Below are 8994 nucleotides of genomic sequence, written 5' to 3'. Positions count from 1 at the left end.
ATTTCTAATGTTATTGAGCCAATTATTCTTTTTGCCATATCTTCCTCATACGGCGACCGTTTTTCGAACCGTTTGCAGCGCCGGAATCGGGAGGACAAGCACTTTCCAGTCGTTCAGCTTTGAACCAGTTCTGAGCACTTTAAATTTTGAGCATTTTTACGACACTTAGGACATAAGCACCTGATCAGATGGGTTGAGGTGGATGGCCTCTAGAAGCCCTAGATGAGTTTTGATTGATGTGTTCTATGAGATCCCACATTCATGCTTAGAATATGGCACAGGGGTGAATGGTTGAAGAGAGATTTGGCTCAACCATTCTATGGTCAGGTGGAATGTGGAAGTCCCATCCCGGGTTTGGATTTTGCATCATTAATGAAAGGTTATTTCTCTTTGTATTTCTATGAGAATTTTGATGGATTATATGTGGTATGTATAGTTGTACTTTCATGAGTATTTCTGCTGCTATTATGTTGGTTATATATGTGTTTTATGGAGGCAGCCATTTATGGCTTTCATCATGTTTTTACTGGTAATTGAATGATAAATGTATCTATGACCTAATGGATGGAATGACAATTGATGTGTTGATACATCAATGGTTCTTAGCGATTCTTAGCTAAGTATGAGACCCTTATCCTTAGAACTGTTATTTACACCTCTAGATTACATATTTCATATATGCTTGATGAAATGCCTGTCATGGCTAGTAGGGGTCCAGTAAAGGTTTCATTCAAGCATTTGTTTTAGTATTGTTATTTCCATGCTATTTTACTGTCCTGAGGAGATGGTTAAATTATGGGTAGTGACCTGGGCTCTGGGCCTGAAAAAGTGGGTCAAATCTTGGGGACGTTGGCATAAGGCTAACAAATTTAGTCTCTCGACATTGGAAGGAAAGCTTGTGAGAGTGACTTTGGGTTTCTGGACGTTGTCATGCATATAGCATGAGAGCGACTAAGGCTTAAGTTGTCCAAAAGTTTAGTGGGACCCAAGGGCAAGATGTCTAAAGTATTGGATCGGTTCTTAAGGGTCTTGTAGCTGATGTTGAATGCCTGTATGGTGTGTTTCCATCAGTTCCACTTCCTTAACATGACTTAGGAGGTCAAATCATATCATAGTGGCCTCTCTTCGCATGTTTAGCTCGACTGGTTGGTTGCTTGGGTAGATGTGGGAGGAGGGTGTTGCAGGTGTTACAAGGAACATCAATGCTTGATTAACTGACGATTTCCAATTCAGCAATATCTCTGCATAACTTTTTAAAGTTCAATTCCATCAAGGTGGCCAATGATTTGTATTCCATCATGCCAAATAAATTTATGACATCTTTTCTTTTTCCAAACTTCTAATCCCTTAAATTAATTCATCAAGCTAAGATTCTTCATCTTGAACTTCAAAGGCCCAGTCCCTCTTAATTTGATCATCAAAAGCTTATTACCTGTCAAGAATACATCGTTAGCATATAAAACCAAAATCAAAGGCATACCTTGGACCAATTTGAATTAGAGGTTCAAATAGACACATTTTCCAAGCTTTACTAGATAACTATCAATGCAAACATACAAGGTTTGGGAAGCTTTCTTCAAACCATACAATGCTTTTTGCAAGAATAATACTAACCAAACCAATATACTCAGCCTCAAACAAATCAATATTATGTAGTTAAATTAATCAAGTTTTCTTATTAGGCCTTAAATGTCAAATCAAAAACTAATTCAAAGCCATGAATGTTTCTTCCAATATCATTGTTCAAATTTTCAATCCAAGTCCCCATGTAGAGTGTTGGGCCTCCAAATTGTCATAATTCCATTAACCGAACTATCCATTTTACACCATTCCATTCATCCATTGTTAGAATTTTTTTAGCATATTCCTCCATAAAACGCACAAAATTTCCGCATACATGTTTACATGGTTTATTATTATTATTTACATTATTTTTAATGAATTAAGAAGACTTTTGCATGGTTTTACTAATGACAGTTTAACAAGTTCAAGTTGTTGCAAATTTGTCAAGTTTCCGTAGCTACCTCCATGGTTGAGGTAGTAGCATCAATCTAGAATGAAATCTCACACATGGAAATTGTTTCTAGAAGCTCCAATATGGATTGTGATTGGTCAAATTCCACCCAGCTCGCACATGTAGACCTCCACAAAAATATCAAGGGAAAATCGCAGCAGTTTTGACCAGTCAACTTCAAACACTTTTTCTGAGAAAATGAAAGAGAATCTCATAAAACAAAAACATGGGTTTTGTTAATAATGGGCCCAATTAAGTTTGTATTTAGAATTTTTCCCAAATTCATTACCATTTAGGAGGTATTTTGGGTTCTTTGGAGCCCTATTTTGTAGTTACTTGAGAAAACAGTGCACCTATGTGTCAATAAACGCCCAGTCAAGCAAATAGAAGTTGGAATGGACTGTGCTTCATCAAATTCATGGAAATTAGGTGTCCATTCAGTTATGATACTTAGCCATATGAATCTCCATGAATTTACATTGTAATCACTATATAAACACACCATTGAAACAGATAAAGGAGGAAGTATTAAGTTAATTGCTAAAGAAATTGTGAACCAGACCTTCGTTCTTGTGTTATTTTGAAGTTACCTTTCTGATTAGAAGCGTATGTGATCATGAATCATCCCTACTGGATGCGAAGGGCCCCTGTAGACAGTCAAGATTTTAGTTTATTTTCATTTCGTGCTTTAGAATTGATTTCATTCAAATTGTTTTCTGTTATAACTGCAATTTAGTTTAATTACTCCATTGTTTTCATTATTTCTCATAAACTCAATTATCTCGTTTACCATTTCACATTTCGTTATGCTTACAATCGTTTAATACATTAGTCCTTCAACGTTTTTTGCTTCATTACAGTTAATCTTTTCATGCTTTCTAGAATTAGAATTTATATCACTCTGCAATTTGTAATTAGAAATTTCTTTCATGCTTTTTAAAATCAGAATTGTATATATTTTGTAGACAAGCTTTTGAAATTCAATACTTTGTTTCATAGAAGCAAGTTGTTTATATAATTTTAGGATGAATAACTTAAGTCATTTTAGAATGATACTCCATTAGACATGAATTGATAAAGTAATCTAACAGTAGTTTAACTCCCATTTGTTCTAACAGTAGCTTAATTTCCATATATTAATTTGTATAAATTTAACTCTACTAAAAATCTAGATAACAACAAAAATCTCAAAACAAGCATAACCATTATCTTACTAAAACAAAATAGTAGGCTTCTAGCATATATAGTACACCCGCACTTCATAAGTTTACCAACTCCGGTCAATAATGTATGCTTGCAATTTAAGAACATTAAATTGACTAAACATTTTGGCACCGTTGTCGGGGAAGTGTAAATAGGAGCCTTTTTCTTTCTTAAAATAAAAACAAACAAACTTCAATCACCTACCACCCACACTATATCACGTGGTGCAGTAAGAGCCACACATCCACATCATGAATTCTTATTTTTGTAGGTAGAAGAAGAGATGACAAAGGAGGTTGAAGAAATGGATGGAGATGATGACAATGAGGAAAATCATTTTGGATTTCCCATTCAAGAAATTGATGTCAATGTTTATATGAAGAACATCCCTCCATCCGTACTTCCTAACTTCAAAGGTATGACATCAGAAAACCTGGAAACTTTTCCTTTTGAATTTGAAATCATTTGTAGATCTTATGGCTACTCATTACACATTCAAAAATTGAATTTGTTTCCGGCAACATTGAAGGATAAAGCTCTTAGATGGTTCATGACTTTAGGAACAAATTCTATAAGGACATGGGATGATATGAAAAGAGTATTTTTGGAAAAATATAAAGATTATTGCATACACCATGACCTTAGAAATGAAGTCTTTAAGATGAACCAAAAAGAGGATGAAAACCTAGAAGACTTAGTGGAGAGATTTACTTATAATATCAAAAGATATAAATTGCATAATTTAGGATCAGACACGTTAAAAACTCTCCTACTAAATTCTATAAAGGATTAATGGATTGATCTTCTTAACCTGGTGGGAAAAGGAGATGTCTATCAATTGTCATTTCAAGAGATTTTTGAATTATGCAAGAACATATCAAGAGGAAAAGCAAAGTATGGAAGATCCCCTCAAGATCTAGTTATGGCAAGAGTAAGTAAGTCGACAATGGGATTGGTAAGTCAAACTGAACTTAACAATTTGCTAAACATTCTTGGTAATTTAAATGAACAAATTGACATGCTAAGAATGCAAAACAAGAAAAAAGTTGAAAATGTTGCTTTATTTTACCCTAAATGTACAAAGAAACATTCTTTGCATGAATGTCCACTTGATAACATTAAAATTTGTAAAATTTGTGCAAGTTCACATACTACTGAAGATTGCCCATCATTACCAATGTTAAAGGCAGTTTACCAAAAGGATAACAGAGTGAATCAAGCAAAAGAACAACTCTGTTATGTAGCCCCAAGAGGGCTATGACAACCTCATCAATCCAATATAATGAAATATCTTTATGCACAATTTCAAGGTTATGCACAACAACCTCAAGGTAATTGGAATACACCCTCGCCTTTGCAACCTTGGCCATCCAAACCTCAACACCAATCTTGGAAACAAAGTTTGCAAAGGCCCTACAAAGGAAATCCACCACATCCTCAATCATTCCCTCACTATCCTCAATACCAATATCAATGTTATCCATACCATTCACCACAACATCAATTTCACCCTCAGTTGACCTCAATTCAACTTTTCCCATTACCACGCACACAAACACCCCAAAGATCCATTCCCACTCCACTACCAGCACAACCATTTCGAATTCCCAACAATAAAACACCTCAATCCACTTACAATGTTGAGGTATTGAAAAATGATTCACCAACTGCCATTGAAGAACAACAACTAGAAGAAGAAGACTCAGATAAGGTCCAAGAATCATGGATGCTTGTCGATAAAGAGTAGTTGTTGGAACCTGAGATTGAAAAGTTTCATGCATGCTTATCACCAGATTCTATGAATGGAGATCACATATCTGAGGACTTGCATGGCATGATAGAAGGAAGCCAAGGAAGACAAGATTACATTGAATCTTGGTTCAAGACAGTCATCAGATCCCAATGCTCAATTCTTCAATATCTTTCGACATCATCTCAATCAAGGAAATTGGTCTCTCATATACTGGTACATATCAAAGAGTATATTTCAAACCTACATATGAGTTTATCTATCATCTTGTTACACACATGGTTCCATTGGAAGTATTCATATACTTGAACGAGATTTCTTTTTCAAGTAGAGTAGGACATATAAAAAATAAAAAATAAAATAAAATAAAATAAGTAAAGAGAAAAATAAGTCCTATTGTGAAAACCAAGTTGCTGGCGCAATTGGACACGAGCTTTTCTTGGAAACCAAGATACTGGCGAGCAAAGTTCACAATAAGTTCTGCAATTTCATGATGGTTTCAATATTTTATTATGGTTCTTCAAATCATTTTTGGTTCTATGCTCGAGTTGGCTGATGTGGGATTCCTTAAGGCCCACCTTCCAACAAATCTTGTCCCATCAACCTCAACACCTTATTTGGGATCAATATTAGAGATTATTTGGAGTGCCTTGGAACTTGCATACATCAATGGCAAGCCTCCTCGTTGACAACAATGGGAATACAACAATGTCTCTTGATTGTCAGACCTTGCAGGTGACTCGACTTCAACACATTCATTCGTCCCTGTCAAGATGCACTCAGGTACCTTGACACTCATTTACATTATCGGTGAGTTGTCTCACATTGGTTAACGATTTTCATTAATGATCGGTAATCCAATGATTTCTTTCCATGCTCGACTTTAGCACATTCATTCGCATGGTAAGAATTGTACCATGATTTTTGGTTTTGGATGAAGACTAATGGTTTTATGGAATCAACAACAACTTGCAGTAGTATATTTTATTGGTTTCTTGTAGCAGCATGTTCATCTTTTTGTCATTCAATAGTGGCATGATGGCACCATTACAACACTTTTTCATTCATTTCATTTTCAAGCAAAACAATAAAATTGGGCCTATTTCAGTCAATATGCATTATGTTTCATGGTTTCTACTTCAGCATGTAGTACACAATCCAAATAAGAAGTTCAAACTCGGAGAAAACTACTTTTTGAAAAAATTGACATTTTCCGCAAACAACTACGGAAAGTTGCAATTTCTACAGCGATTGTTGTAGCAGCCTGTTTTTGTTGTAGCAGCTTTTTCCAGAGGCAGTTTTGGCACAAATATTGCAGGAGATTGGAGCAGAAATAAAAAATTCTGAGCTTCTGGGTTTTCTCAGAATATGGTAAATTGAGTAACAAGTGGACAAATTTCCAAAAAAGTGCAATTTTCCAGGACTTTTCAGCGGGATTTTAAGGCAGATTTTCATTTTTCACCATTATGGACAGATTAGGCCAGATTTTAGTATTTTTTGCATAGCAGCGCCTTTTCTTCATCAAAATGGGATTCTGAAGGCATGAAGCAGTAAAAAAGGTAAAAATACACCATTTCCTTTTTGAATCACTCAATTTGGCCTTAAAATGAGTTCATGGCATATGTTTTTGTTGCAACATTGGGCAACTTGAAGGGTGAAACAGGGCAGAAATTGATTTGACCATATCTTACAAACTGTGCATCCATTGGTCCTAAAATTTTTATGGGAAATGCATTGAGGTAGGGTAAATAAACATACAAAATTTCAAGGAATTCTAGTGTGTAGTTTTTAAGAAATTGGTCACTTTAACCTACAACCATTTATCAATTTCTTGAAATCCATGCACCCATTGGCCAAGATATTTTGTGGGAAGATGCATAATATTAATGGTAACAATCTTAGAAAATTTCAGGAGAATCTGATTTACCATTTGAGAGAAATGGAAAAACAAGTCTGCTACAAGAAAAAGATACATTTTGTGGAGCAAGGTCAAAGTAGAGGTCAACGCATCATGGTTCAGAGTACTTGAGCCAAGTCAACATCGAATCAGCCATTAGATCATGTTCTCTTCTCCAATTCCAAAAGATAAACTTGAGGTAAAACTAGCCTTGAACTTTTTAATTTGTTAAAAATTTTGGAAATTGTAATAAGAAAGCTATTGTAAAACATGTGATCTATGTATTTCACCCTATCATATCCAAATTCTTCAAACCATTTTCTCAATCCTTCATTCATATTCTACTTTGCATGCATAATCAATCCCAATAATTGTTTCCAGCCTTCATTCCTTATTGGATACTCTACAAACCTTGTTATGGTTGAACCCCATCCCATGATTGCATAATCTTTTCCTTCATAAGGTCTTATGTTTGCCCTAGTAATAATGTTGTCTCCCACCATTCTCATGTTTAACTTTCTCTTCTTGATGCAATATAAATTGACTCATATCTTCTTGATGAACAATTTGACCTTTTTGGCCTTCATATGAGACTAATTCAAATGTGGAGATGATTTTCTTAATGAACCATCATAGTACATGGTTGTAGCACATGATCAAAAAGTACATGGGGCATTTGGATTATGTGTCATATTGTTCATCTTCAGATTTCTAATGGAAGCCAAGAAATGATGAGTACAAAGCCACAAGAAGAAGAAGGTTGCAAGAAGGCTTTGTTCACACTCTTGAAATCACTTGGAAGTATATTTTAGGCTTTGATAAATTGTACAACCCTCACCTACAACTCTTATTTTGTGTTATGTGCAACTCATCTTGTCAAAGCTTCACATTGGAAAGTCTTCTTATTTCATTAGTTTGTGAGTTCTTGAAGAAACTATTTGATAACATTGTTGAAGTAGGATTGGTTGCTATAAAAAAAATGTTTCTATGCATGGATGATAAGAAGACAAGCATTATGGGTTGCAATTTATGATCATTTCCAACCATGCTAATGGGATGAATTTTACAAGGAGGGAAAGCACATTATATGGATGTAGTAAGAGTCTTGATGTGTTCTTCACAATATGACATTCTACCAAGGATTGAACAAATTGTGCATAACTCAGTAGTGACAAGAACCTCATAAATAGTTTCCAAGTTATTGAAAGAGTTATATTTGAAAGAAAAAAAACATGAATTTGCAAAGGCTTTGACAACAATGAAAATGTACTTGGATGTGCTACTTTGTGGGCACCCTTTCCCTTCACACAAGTTGTATATGATAATGTGCAAGGAGATAATAAGTAATGCATGGATGTTTGTTTTATTGGAGCAAAACAAATCAACAAGCATTACTTCTACCTTTATAGCATCCATGAGCAACCTAGTATGTGAAGACTTCAACTTATTTGAATAAAAGGAGGATGGGTAACTCTTCTTTCTTATGATACAACAAGAAAATGTGGAAACAAAGAGTTATGCTACCAGATCTGTAATCTTGAACTGTAAGTTGAAATGACAGAATAAAGGAACACATGGAACCCATTGGATTATAAAACTTTGCAATGCTTTATTTGCATGAGGACATGAAAAATCTTTGGTGTGGGGGAATGTTGGGCCTCCAAATTGTCATAATTCCATTAACTGAACTATCCATTTTACATCATTCCATTCATCCATTGTTAGCATTTTTAACCATATTCCTCCATAAAAAGCAAAAATTTCCACATACATGTTTACATGGTTTATTATTATTATTTCCATTATTTTTAATGAATTAAGAAGACTTTTGCATGGTTTTACTAATCACAGTTTAGCAAGCTCAAGTTGTTGAATATTTGTCAAGTTTCCGTAGGTACCTCCATAGTTGAGGTAGTAGCACCACTCCATAATCAAATCCGACACATGGGAATTGTTTCTAGAAGCTCCAATATGGATTGTGATTGGTCAAATTCCACCCATCTCACACATGTGGACCTTCAGGCAAAGATCAAGGGAAAATCGTAGTAGTTTTGACCAGTCAACTTCAAACACTTTTTCTGAGCAAATGAAAGTGAATCTTAGAAAATAAAAACATGGGTTTTGTTCATA

Source organism: Pinus tabuliformis, chromosome J (assembly GCF_031772625.1).
Source record: "Pinus tabuliformis cultivar Carrire ecotype Pingquan chromosome J, CPIR1, whole genome shotgun sequence".
Lineage (NCBI taxonomy): Eukaryota > Viridiplantae > Streptophyta > Pinopsida > Pinales > Pinaceae > Pinus > Pinus tabuliformis.
This window is presented reverse-complemented; position numbering follows the sequence as displayed.